This window comes from Pongo abelii, chromosome 8 (genome assembly GCF_028885655.2).
Source record: "Pongo abelii isolate AG06213 chromosome 8, NHGRI_mPonAbe1-v2.0_pri, whole genome shotgun sequence".
In the NCBI taxonomy this organism is placed as follows: Eukaryota; Metazoa; Chordata; class Mammalia; order Primates; family Hominidae; genus Pongo; species Pongo abelii.
Genome location: NC_071993.2, coordinates 38,950,558 through 38,962,892, shown reverse-complemented (window position 1 = coordinate 38,962,892; position 12,335 = coordinate 38,950,558).

Sequence of the window (12,335 nt, the reverse complement as noted above, 5' to 3'; positions counted from 1 at the left end):
TATAAGATGAATGCACACATCACAAAGTCGTTTCTCAGATAGCTTCATTCTAGTTTGTATCCTGGGTTATTCTCTATTTCGCCATTGGCCTCAATGAGTTCCCAAATGTCCATTCGAAGGACGGACAAAAAAAAATATTTCCAGTCTGCTGAACCCAAAGAAACGTTTTATTGGTTAGATAAATGCACACAGTGCAATGGGGTTTTTCAGAGACCTTCCTTCTTGTTTTTATCCTGGGATATTTGCTTTTTCACAATTGGCATCAACAAGCTCCCAAATGTCCATTTGTAGAATGGAAAAAAAGCAGTGTTTTCAAACTGTGGAATCCAAAGGAATGTTTAACTCTTTTAGATGAATGCACATATTAAAAACAGTTTCTCAGACACCTTCTTTCTAGTTTTTATCTGAAGATGTTTCTTTTTTCACCATAGGCCTCAATGCACTCCCAAATAACACTTTGCAGATGCTACAAAAACAGTGTTTCCAAACTGCTGAGTAAAAAGAAAGGTTTACCTCTGTGAGATGAACACACACATTACAAAGCAGTTTCTCAGATTGCTTCCTTCCCGTTTTTATTGTGGGATCTTCACTTTTTCACATTGGCCACAATAAGTTCTCAAATGACCATTCACAGAATGGACAAAAACAGTGTTTCCAAATGGCTGAAGCCAAAGAAATATTTATCTCTGTGAGATAAATGCAAGCATCAAGATACAGCTTCTCAGAGAGCTTCCTTCTAGTTTTTATCCTGGGATATTCTTTTTTTTGCCATTGGCCCCCAAGAGTTTTCAAATGTCCTTTCACAGAATGGACAAAAATAGTTTTTCCAAACTGCTGAATCCAAAGAAAGGTTTAACACTGTGAGATGAATGCACACATCACAAAGCAGTTTCTCAGAAAGCTTCTTTCTTGCTTTTATCTGAAGATGTTTCCTTTTTCACCATAGGCCCCAAAGCACTCCATAATATGCCTTCACCGATTCTACAAAAATAGTGTTCCCAAACTGCAGAATTAAAAGGAAGTTTTAATGCTTTGAGATGAATGCACACATCACAAAGCAGTTTCTGAGAGAGCTGTTTTCTAGTTTTTATCCTGGGATATTTGCTTTTTCACCATTAGCCCCAATGAGCTCATAAAAGGTCATTCACGGAATGAATAAAAGAAGGGTTTTGAAACTGCTGAATCCAAAGAATAGTTTAACTCTGTGGGATAAATTCACACATCACAAAGCAGTTTCTCTGAAATCTTCTTTCTAGTTTTTATCTGAAGATGTTGCATTTGTAACCACAGGCCTCAATGTGCTCCCAAATATCCCTTTGCAGATTCAACAAAACCAGTGTTTCACAGCTGCTGAATCCAAAGAAAGGTTCAACTCTGTGAGATGAATGCATACATCACAAAGCAGTTTCTAAGAAACCTTCTTTCTAGTTTTTTTCTGAAGATGTTTCACCATAGGTCACAATGTGGTCTCAAATATCACTTCATAGATTCTACAGTAACAGTGTTTTCAAATTGCTGAAAGAAAAGTAACTTCTAACTCTGTGAGACGATTGCTCACATCACATAGTGGCTTCTCAGATAGCTTCCTTTTAATTTTTGCCCTGGGATATTCACTTTTTCGCCATTGGCCTCAGTGGGCTCCCAAATGTCCATTCACGCAATGGACAAAAAGTGTGTTTCCAAATCGTTGAAAAAGAAGAACGTTTTAACACTGTGAGATGAATGCACACATCAAAAACCAGTTTCTAGAAATGTTCTTTCTAGTTTTTATCTGAAGATGTTTCCTTTTTCACTGTAGGCCTCTGTGCACTCCCAAATATCCCTTTGCAGATGCTACAAAAACAGTGTTTCCAAAATGCTCAATGAAAAGAAAGGTTTAACTCTGCAGAATGAATGCACAGATCACAAATCCGTTTCTCAGATAGCTTCCTTCTAGTTTTTTTCCTGGTATGTTCACTTTTTAGCCATTGGCCTCAATGAGCTACAAAATGTTCATTTGCATTTAAAACAAAAACAATGTTTACAAACTGCTGAATCCAAGGAAAGTTTATGTCTGTGAGATGAATTCACAAGTTATAAAAAGGTTTATCAGATAGCGTCCTTCTAGTTTTTATCCTGGTATATTCACTTTTTTTTTGCCATTATCCCCAATGTTCTCCCAAATGTCCATTTGGAGAATGGACAAAAACTGTCTTTCCAAACTGCTGAATCCAAAGAAAGTTTTAACCCTCTCAGATGATGTACACATCATAAAGCACTTTCTCAGTAAGTTTCTTTCTGGTTTTCATCTAAAGTTGTTTCCTTTTTCACCAGAGGACACAATGCAGTCAAAATATCCCTTTGTAGATTCTACAAAAAGAGTGTTTTCAAACTGCTGAATGAAAAGATAAGTTTAATTCTGCAAGATGAATGTACACATCACAAATCTGTTTCTCAGATAGCTTTCTTCTAGTTTTTGTCCTGGGATATTTGCATTTTCACCTTTGGCCTCAGTGGGTTCCCAAATGTCTATTAACTTAATGGAAAAAAAATGTGTTTCCAAATGAGTGAATCCAAAGAAAGTTTTAACACTGAGATGAATGCAGACCTCAAGAATCAGTTTCTCAGAAAGCTTCTTTCTAGTTTTTATCTGAAAGTATTTCTTTTTTCACCATAGCCCTCAATTCGCTCCCAAATATCCCTTCACAGATGCTACAAAAACAGTGTTTCCAAACTGCTGAATGAAAAGAAAAGTTTAACTCTGCAAGGTGACTGCTCAAATCACCAATATGTTTCTCAGATAGCTTCCTTCTAGTTCTTTTCCTTGGAGATTCACTTTTTCGCCATTTGTCTCAATGAGCTACCAAAGGTCCATTTGCATTAAAAACAAAAGAGTCTTTCCAAACTTCTGAATCTAAAGTCAGGTTTCCTCTGTGAGATGAATGTACACATCACAAAGCGATTTCTCAGATAGATTTTGTCGAGTTTTTATCCTGGAATATTTGCTTTTTCACCATCAGCCTCAATGAATTCCCAAATGTACATTCAAAGAATAGACAAAAACTTTGTTTCCAAACAGCCGAATCCAAACAAAGATTTAAATCTGTGATATGAAGGCATACATCACAAAGGAGTTTCTCAGAAAGCTTCTTTTTAGTTTTTATCTGAAGAAGTTTTCTTTTACACCATAAGCCTCAATGCCCTCTCAAGTATCCTTTTGCAAATACTACAAAAAAAGTGTTTCCAAATTGCTGAATGAACAGAAAGGTTTAACTCTGTGAGATGAATGCACACGTCACAAAGCAGTTTCTCAGATAGCTTTCTTCTAATTTTTATCCTGGGGTATTCACTTTTTCGCCACTGGCCTCAAAATGCTGCCAAATGTCCAATCACTGAATGGACAAAAATAATGTTGCCAAACAACTGAATCCAAAGAAAGTTCTAACACTGTGGATGAATGCAAACATCAAAAATCAGTTTCTCAGATAACTTCTTTCTAGTTTTTATCAGAAAATGTTTCCTTTTTCACCATAGGCCTCAAAGGGCTCCGAAACATCCCTTCACAATTTCTACAAAAACATGGCTTCCAAACTTCTGAAAGAAAAGAAAGGTTCAACTCTGTGAGATGAGCACACACATCATAAAGCCATTTCTCAGATAGCATCCTTCTAGTTTTCCTCCTAAGATATTCGCTTTTTTTTCCATTGGCCTCAATGAGCTCCCTAATGTCTATTGGCAATAAGAACAAAAAAGAGAGTTTCCAAACTGCTGAATCCAAATAAAGGTTTGAATCTGTGCAATGAACACACATCAAAAAGCAGTTTCTCAGAAAGACTCTTTCAAGTTTTTTTCTGAAGGTGTTTCCTTTTTCACCATAGGCCTCAAATCACTCCCAAATGTCCCTCTGTAGATTCTACAAAAACAGGTTTCCAAACTGCTGAATGAAAAGAAAGTTTTAACTCTGTGAGATGAATGCTGGCATCACATAGCGGTTTCTCAGATAGCCTCCTTCTAGTTTTTATCCTGGGATACCTGCTTTTTCACCATTTGCCTCAATGAGCTCCAAACTGTCCATTTGCAGGATGGATAAAAACAGTGTTTCCAAGTTGCTGAATCCAAAGGAAGGTTTAACTCTGTCAAATGAATGCACACATCACAAAGCAGTTTCTCAGAAAGTGTCTTTCCAGATTTATCTGAAGATATTTCCTTTTTCACAATGGGCCTCAATGCACTCCCAAAAATCCCTTTGGTGATTCTACAAAAACTGTTTCCAAACTGCTGAATGAACAAAAATTCTTAACTCTATGAGATGAAAGTCCACATCACAAAGCAGTATGGGAGATAGATTCCCTCTAGTTTTTATCCTGGTATATTCGCTTTTTCTTCATTGGCCTCTATTAGCTCCCAAATATGCATTCACAGAATGCAAAGACATGTTTAACTGTGAGATGAATTCATACATCACAAAGCAGTTTCTCAGAAAGCTCCTTTTTAATTTTTATCTACAAAAACAGTGTTTGCAAACTGCCAAATCCAAAGACAGGTTTAACTATGAGATGAATTCACATATCACAAATCATTTTCTCAGAAACCGTCTTTCTAATTTTTATCTGAAGATGTTTCCTTTTTCAGTGTAAGCCTCAGTAAGCACAAAAAATCCCTTCTCAGATTCTACAAAAACAGTGTATCCAAACTGCTCAATGAAAAGAAATGTTTAACTCTGCATGGTGAATGCACACATCTCAAAGCAGTTTCTCATAGAGCTTCCTTCTAGTTTTTATCCTGGTATATTCACTTTTTCACATTTGCCTCAATCAGCTCTAAAATGTGTGTTCACAGACTGGACAAAAACAGTGTTTCCAAATTGCAGAATAAAAAGAAAGGTTTAACTGTGAGATGAATACGCACATCACAAAGCACTTTGAAAGAAAGCATTTTCTAGTTTTTGTCTGAGGTTGTTCCCTTTTTCACAATAGCCTGAATGTGATCGCAAATATCCCTTTGCAGATTTTACAAAAACAGTGTTTCCAAACTGCTGTTTGAAAAGAAAGGTTTATCTTTGCGAGATGAATGCACACATCACAAAGTGGCTTCTCGGATACTTTCCTTCTAGTCTTTATTGTGGGATATTCGCTTTCTCATCACTTGTCTCAAGGGGTTCCGAAAAGTTCATTTGCAGAAAGCACAAAAACATTGTTTACAAAGTGCTGAATCCAATGTAAGTTTTAAGTCTCTCAGATGAATGCACACTTCATAAAGCAGTTTCTCAGAAAGCTTCTTTCTAGTTTTTATGTGAATATGTTTTCTCACCATAGGCTTCAAAGTGCTCCCAAACATCCCTTCTCAGATTGTATAAAAACAGTGTTTCCAAAATGCTGAATTCAAAGAAATGTTAACTCTGTGAGATAAATGCACACATCACAAAGCAGTTTCTCAGAAAGCAACTTTCTAGTTTTTAACTGAAGTTGTTTTCTTTTTCCCCATAGGCCTCAATGCATTCCCAAGTACTCAGATTCTACGAAAACAGTGTTTCCAAAGTGCTGAATGAAAAGAAATGTTGAACACTGTGAGATGAATGCACACATTGGAGAGCATTTTCTCATATAGCTTCCTTCTAGTTTCTACCCTGGGATATTCACCTTTTTGCCATTGGCCTCAATTAGCTCCCAAATATCCATTCACAGAATGGACAAAAACAGTGTTTCCAAAATGCTGAATCCAAATAAATCTTTAACTCTGTGAGATGAAAGTACACATCACAAAGCAGAGTGTCGGAAAGCTCTTTATTGTTTGTATCTGAAGATGTTTCCTTTTTCAACATAGGCCTCAATGCGCTCACATAAATCCTTTCACAGAGTCCACAAAAGCAGTTTTTCCAAACTGCTGAATGAAAAGAAAGGTTTAACTCTGCGAGATGAATGCACTCATTACAAAGCAGTTTCTCCAAATGTTTCTTTCTATTTTTTATCTGAAGATATTTTGTTTTTCAACATAGGTCTCAATGTGCTCCAAAATATCCCTTCGTAGATACTACAAAAGCATTGTTTCCAAACTGCTGTATGAAAAGAAATGTTTAACTGTGCTAGGTGAATACAAACATCACTAAGAATTTTCAGAAATAGCTTCCTTCTAGTTTTTATCATGGGATATTCTCTTTTTTGCATTTTGCATCAATTGGTTCCAAAATGCCCATTCGCAGAATTGACAAAAACAGTGTTTCCAAACTGCTGAATCCAAAGAAAGGTATAACTCTGTGAGATGAGTACACACACTTCAAAGCAGTTTCTCAGAAAGCTTCTCTTTAGTTGTTATGTGACGATATTTCATATTTCACCATAGGCCTCAATGTTCTCTGAAATATCCCTTTGCAGATTTTACAAAAAGAGTGTTTCTGAACTGCTGAATGAAAAGAAAGGCTTAACTCCACAAGATGAATGCACACATCACATAGCAGTTTCTCAGATAACTTCCGTCTACTTTTTATCCTGTGATATTTGCTTAATCCTTGCTGGCCTCAATGAGCTCCCAAATGTCCATTTGGAGAATGGACCAAAACAGTATTTCCAAACTGCTGAATCTAAAGAAAGGTTTAACTCTATGAGATGAATGCACCCATCACAAAGCAGTTTCTCAGGTAGCTCCTTTCTAATTTTTATGCTGGGATATTTGCTTTTTTGACATTGACAACGAGCTTCCAAATGTCAACCTGCAGAATGGACAAAAAGAGTGTTTCCAAAAGACTGAATCCAAGGAAAGTTTTAAATCTGTGAGATTAATGCACACATCACAAAGCAGTTTCTCAGAAGGCTTCTTTCTAATTTTTGTCTGAAAATGTTTCACTTTTTACCATAGATCTCAATGTTCTCTGAAATATCCCTTTGCAGATTCTACAAAAACAGTGTTTCCAAATTGCGGAATGAAAAGAAAGTTTTAACACTGTGAGACAAATACACACAATACAATGCAGTTTATCAGATAGCTTCCTTCTAATTTTTATCCTGGGAATTTCTGTTTTTCGCCATTGGCCTCAAGGAACTACCAAATGTCCATTCACAGAATGGACTGAAACAGTGTTTCCAAACTGCTAAATCAAAAGAACTGTTTACCTCTGTGAGATGAGTGCATACATCACAAAGCAGTTTCTGAGAAAGCTTCTTTCTAGTTTTTAACGTAAGATACTTTTTTTTACCTTAGGCCTGTCTGATTTCCAAAATATCCCTTTGCAGTTTCTACAAAACAGTGTTTTTAAACTACTGAATTAAAAGAAAGGTTTAAATCTGTGAGATGAATGCACATATCACATAGCAGTTTCGCAGAAAGCTTCCATTTAGTTTTTATCCCAGAATATTAGCTTTTTTGCCACAGGCCTCAATGAACTCCAAAATATCCATTCACGGAAAGGACAAGAACACTCTCTCCAAACTACTGAATCCAAACAAGTGTTTAATTCTGTGAGATGAAAGCACACATCACAGAACAGTTTCTCAGAAAGTTCCTTTCTAGTTTTTACCTGATGATGTTTCCTTTTTCACCATAGGCTTCAAAGGCTCTCTGAAATCTCCCTTTGCAGATTCCAAAAAAAACAGTGTTTGCAAACTGCCTAATGAAAATAATGGTTTAAATCCGAGAGATGAATGCACACATCACAAAGCAGTTTCTCCGATAGCAACCTTCTAGTTTTTACCCTGGTATATTCAATTTTTCACCATTGGAATCAATGAGATCCAAAATATCTTTTCACAGAATGGTCAAAACAATGTTTCCAAAGTATTGAATCTAAAGAGAGCTTTAAGTCTGAGAGATGAAAATATACATAACAAAGTTTCTTAGAAAGCTTCCTTCCAGTTTTTATCTAAAGATGTTTCTTTTTTCACCATAGGCTTCAATACTCACTGAAATAGCCCTTTGCAGATTCTACAAAAACAGTCCTTCCAAACTGCTGAATGAAAAGAAAGGTTTTACTCTGTGAGATGAATGCACACATCACAAAGTGTTTTCTCAGATAACTTCTTTCTAGTTTTTACCATGGTATATCCTCCTTTTCTCCTTTTGCCTCAATGAGCTCCCAATTGCCCATTTGCTGAACTGTGTCTCCAAACTGCTGAATCCAAACAAAGGGTTAAATCTGTAAGATGAATGCACACATCATAATGCAGTTTATCACAAGGCTTCTTTGCGGTTCTTATCTTAATATGTTTCCCATTTCACCATAGGTCTCGATGCTCTCTGAAATATCCCTTTTCAGATTCTACAAAAACAGTGTTTCCAAACTGCTGAACGTAAAGAAAGGTTTTACTCTATGAGATGAATGCACACATCAAAACACGGTTTTTCAGGTTGTTTCCTTCTACTTTTTACCCTGGGATAGTCTCTTTCTTGCATTTGGCCTCAATGAGCTCCCAAATTTCCATTCGCAAAATGGACGAAAACAGTGTTTCCAAACTACTGAATAAAAGAAAGATTTAAGTCTGTGAGGTGAATGCAAACATCACAAAGCAGTTATTCACATAGCTTCACTCTAATTTTTATCTGAAGATGTTTACTTTTTCACCATAGGCCTCAATGCTCTCCAAAGTATCCCTTTGAATATTCTACAAAAACAGTGTTTCCAAACAGCTGAATGAAAAGAAAGGTTTAAATATGTGAGATGAATGCACACATCACATAGCAGTTTCTCAGAAAGATTCCATCTAATTTTTATCTAGGGATATTTGCTTTTTAGCCCTTGGTCTCAAGGACTTCTCAAATGTTCATTTGCAGAATGGACAAAAACAGTAGTTTCCAAACTACTGATTACAAAGAAAGTTTCAAGTCTGTGAGATGAATGAACACATCACAAACCAATTACTCAGAAAGATACTTTCTAGTTTATATCTGAAGATGTTTCCTTTTACACAATAGGCCTCAAGGCTCTCTGAAACATCCCTTTGCAGATTCCACAGAAACAGATTTGAAACTGCTGAATGCAAAGAAATGTTTAACTCTGTGAGATGAATGCAGACATTACAAAGCGGTTTCTCAGTAAGCTTCTTTCTAGTTTTTATCTCAACATGTTTCTTTTCTCACTATAGGCCTCTAAGCTCTCTGAAATATCTCTTTCTTTGCAGATAATGCAAAAACAGTGTTTCCAAACTGCTGAATGAAAAGAATTTTTTAACTGTGAGATTTGAATCCAGACATTCACATAGCAGTTTCTCAGATTGCTTCTATCTAGTTTTTATCCTGAGATATTCACTTTTTACCAGTGGCCTCAATGAGCTACCAAATGTCCACTCACAGAATGGACAAAAACAGTCTTTCCAAACTGCTGAATCCAACACATTTTTAAATATGTGGGATGAATACACACATCATGAAACATTTTCTCATAAAGCTTCTTTCAAGTTTTCTTCTGAAGATATTTCCTATTTCACCATAGATCTTAATGTTCTCTGAAATATCCATCTGCAGATTTTACAAAAACAGTGTTTCCAAACTGCTTAATGAAAAGAAAGTTTTAACTCTGCAAGATGAATGCACACATCACAAAGTGGTTTCTCAGATAATTTCCTTCTAGGTTTTCTCCTGGGATATTCTGTTTTTCACCATTGGCCTCAATGAGCTCCCTAATGTCCATTCGCACGATGGATAAAAACATTCTTACCAAACTGCTGTATCCAAAGAAAAGTTGTACTCTGTGAGATGAATAGACACCTCACAAAGAAGTTTCTCAGAAAGCTTCTTTCTAATTCTTATCGGAAGATGTTTCCTTTTTTACCATAGGCCTCAATACTCTCTAAAATACCCCATTGCAGATACTACAAAAACAGTTTTTCCAAACCCTTGAAGGAGAAGAATGGATTAACTAAGCGAGATGAATTCACACTTCACATAGCAGTTTCTCAGATATGTTCCATGTACTTTTTATCATGGGATATTCCCTTTTTCCCCATTGGCCTCATTGAGCTACCAAAAGTCCATTCACAGAATGGACAAAAACAGTGTTTCCAAACTGCTGAATCGAAAGAAAATTTTAACTCTGTGAGATGAATGCTAGCATGACAAAGAAGTTTCTCAGAAAGCTTCTTTCTAATTTTAGCTGAAGAATGTTTCCTTTTTCATCATAGGCCTCAATGCTTCCTGAAATATCCCCTTCCAGATTCTAAAAAAAAAGTTTTCAAACTGCTGTGTGAAAAGAAAGCTTTAACTCTGCCAGATGAATGCACACATCACAAAACGTTTTCTCAGATAGCTTCCTTCTGGTTTTGATCCTGGGACATTCACTTTTTCACCATTGGCCTCAATGAGCTCTCAAATGTCCATTCACAGAAAGGACAAAAACAGTGTTTCTAAACTGCTGAATCCAAAGAAAGATTTAACTCTGTGAGATGAATGCACACATCACACAACAATTTCTCAGATAGCTTCCATCTACTTTTTATCCTGGGATATTCACTTATTCCCCATTGGCCTCAATGAGGTCCCAAATGTCAATTAGCAGAATGGACAAGAACAGTGTTTCCAAACTGCTAAATCCAAAGAAATGGTTAACATTGTGAGATGAATGCACACATCACAAAGCAGTTTCTCAGAAATTTTCTTTCTACTTTTTATTGGAAGATGTTTCCTTTTTCAACGTGGGACTCAATGCTCTCTGAAATATCCCTTTGCAGATTCTAAAGTCAGTGTCTCCAAATTGCTGAATGAAACAAAAGTTTAAATCTATGAGGTGAATTCACACATCAGACAGCAGTTTCTCAGATAGCTTCCCTTTAGTTTTTACCCTGGGATATTCACTTTTTTGCCATTGGCCTCAATGAACTCCCAAATATCCATTCAGGGAAGGGACAAAAACACTCTCTCCAAATTACTGAATCCAAAGAAAGGTAACTCTCTAAGATGAATGCACACCTCACAGAGCAGTTTCTCAGAAAGCTTCTTTCTAGTTTTTATCTGAAGATGTTTCCTCTTTTACCATATTCTTCAATACTCTCTGAAATATCCCTATGCAGACCCTACAGAAACAGTTTTAAAAAATGCTGAACGAAAAGAAAGTGTTATCTCTTTCAGGTGAATGCACACATCACAAAGCAGTTTCTCAGATAGCTACCTTCTCGTTTTTATCCTGGGATATTCGCTTTTTCAAGTTTGCAAACTATGACCTCCCAAACGTCCATTCGCTGAATGGACAAAAACACTTTTTCCAAACTCTGAATGATAATGATGGTTTAATTCTGTGAGTTGAATCCACACATCACAAAGCAGTTTCCCAGAAAGCTTCTTTCTAATTTTATCTGAAGATGTTTCCTTTTGCACCATAGACCTCAATGCTCTCCGAAATATCCCTTTGCAGATTTGACAAAAAAAGTGTTTCCAAACTGCAGAATGAAAAGTAATTTTTAATTCTGCAGGATGAATGTGGACATCACATGGCAGTTTCTAAGATAGCTTCCATCTACATTTTATCCTGGGATATTCACTTTTTTGCCATTGGCTTCATAGAGCTCCCAAATGCCCATTTGCAGAATAGACAAAAACAGTATTTCCAAACTAGTGAATCCAAAGAAATATTTAATTTTGTGAGATGAATGCACACATAACCAACCAGATTCTCAGAAACCTTCTTTCTAGTGTTTATCTGAAAATATTTCCTTTTTCATCACAGGCCACAATGCTCTCTGAAATATCACTTTGCAGATTCTACAAAAAGAGTGTTTCCAAACTGATGAATGAAAAGAATTGTTTAACTCTGTGAGATGAATGCATGCATCACAAAACAGTATCTCAGAAAGTTTCTTTCTAGTTTTTAACTGAAGATGTTTCCTTTTTCACTGTAGGCCTCATTGCTCTCCGAAATATCCCTTTGCAGTTTCTACAAAAACACTGGTTCCAAACAGCTGAATGAAAAGAATGGTTTAACTCTGTGAAATTAATGCTCACATGACACAGGTGTTTCTCAGATAGATTTCTTCTGGTTTTTATTCAGGGATATTTGCTTTTTCTCCATTGGCTCCAAAGAACTCCAAAATGTCCATTCACAAAATGGGCAGAAACCCTGTTTCCAAACTACTGAATCCAAAGAAAGCTTTAAGTCTGTGAGATGAATGCACACATCACAAAGCAGTTTCTCAGAAAGCTTCTTTCTAGTTTTTAACTGAAGATGTTTCCTTTTTCAACATTGGCCTGAATGCTCTCTGAAATATCGCTTTGCAGATTCCATGAAAACACTGCTTCCAAACAGCTGAATGAAAAGAATGATTTAAGTCTGTGAAATGAATGCTCACACCACAAAGCAGTTTCTCAGATAGATTCCTTCTAGTTTTTATTCAGGGATATTTGCTTTTTCACCTTTGGGCCCAAAGAGCTCTGAAATGTTC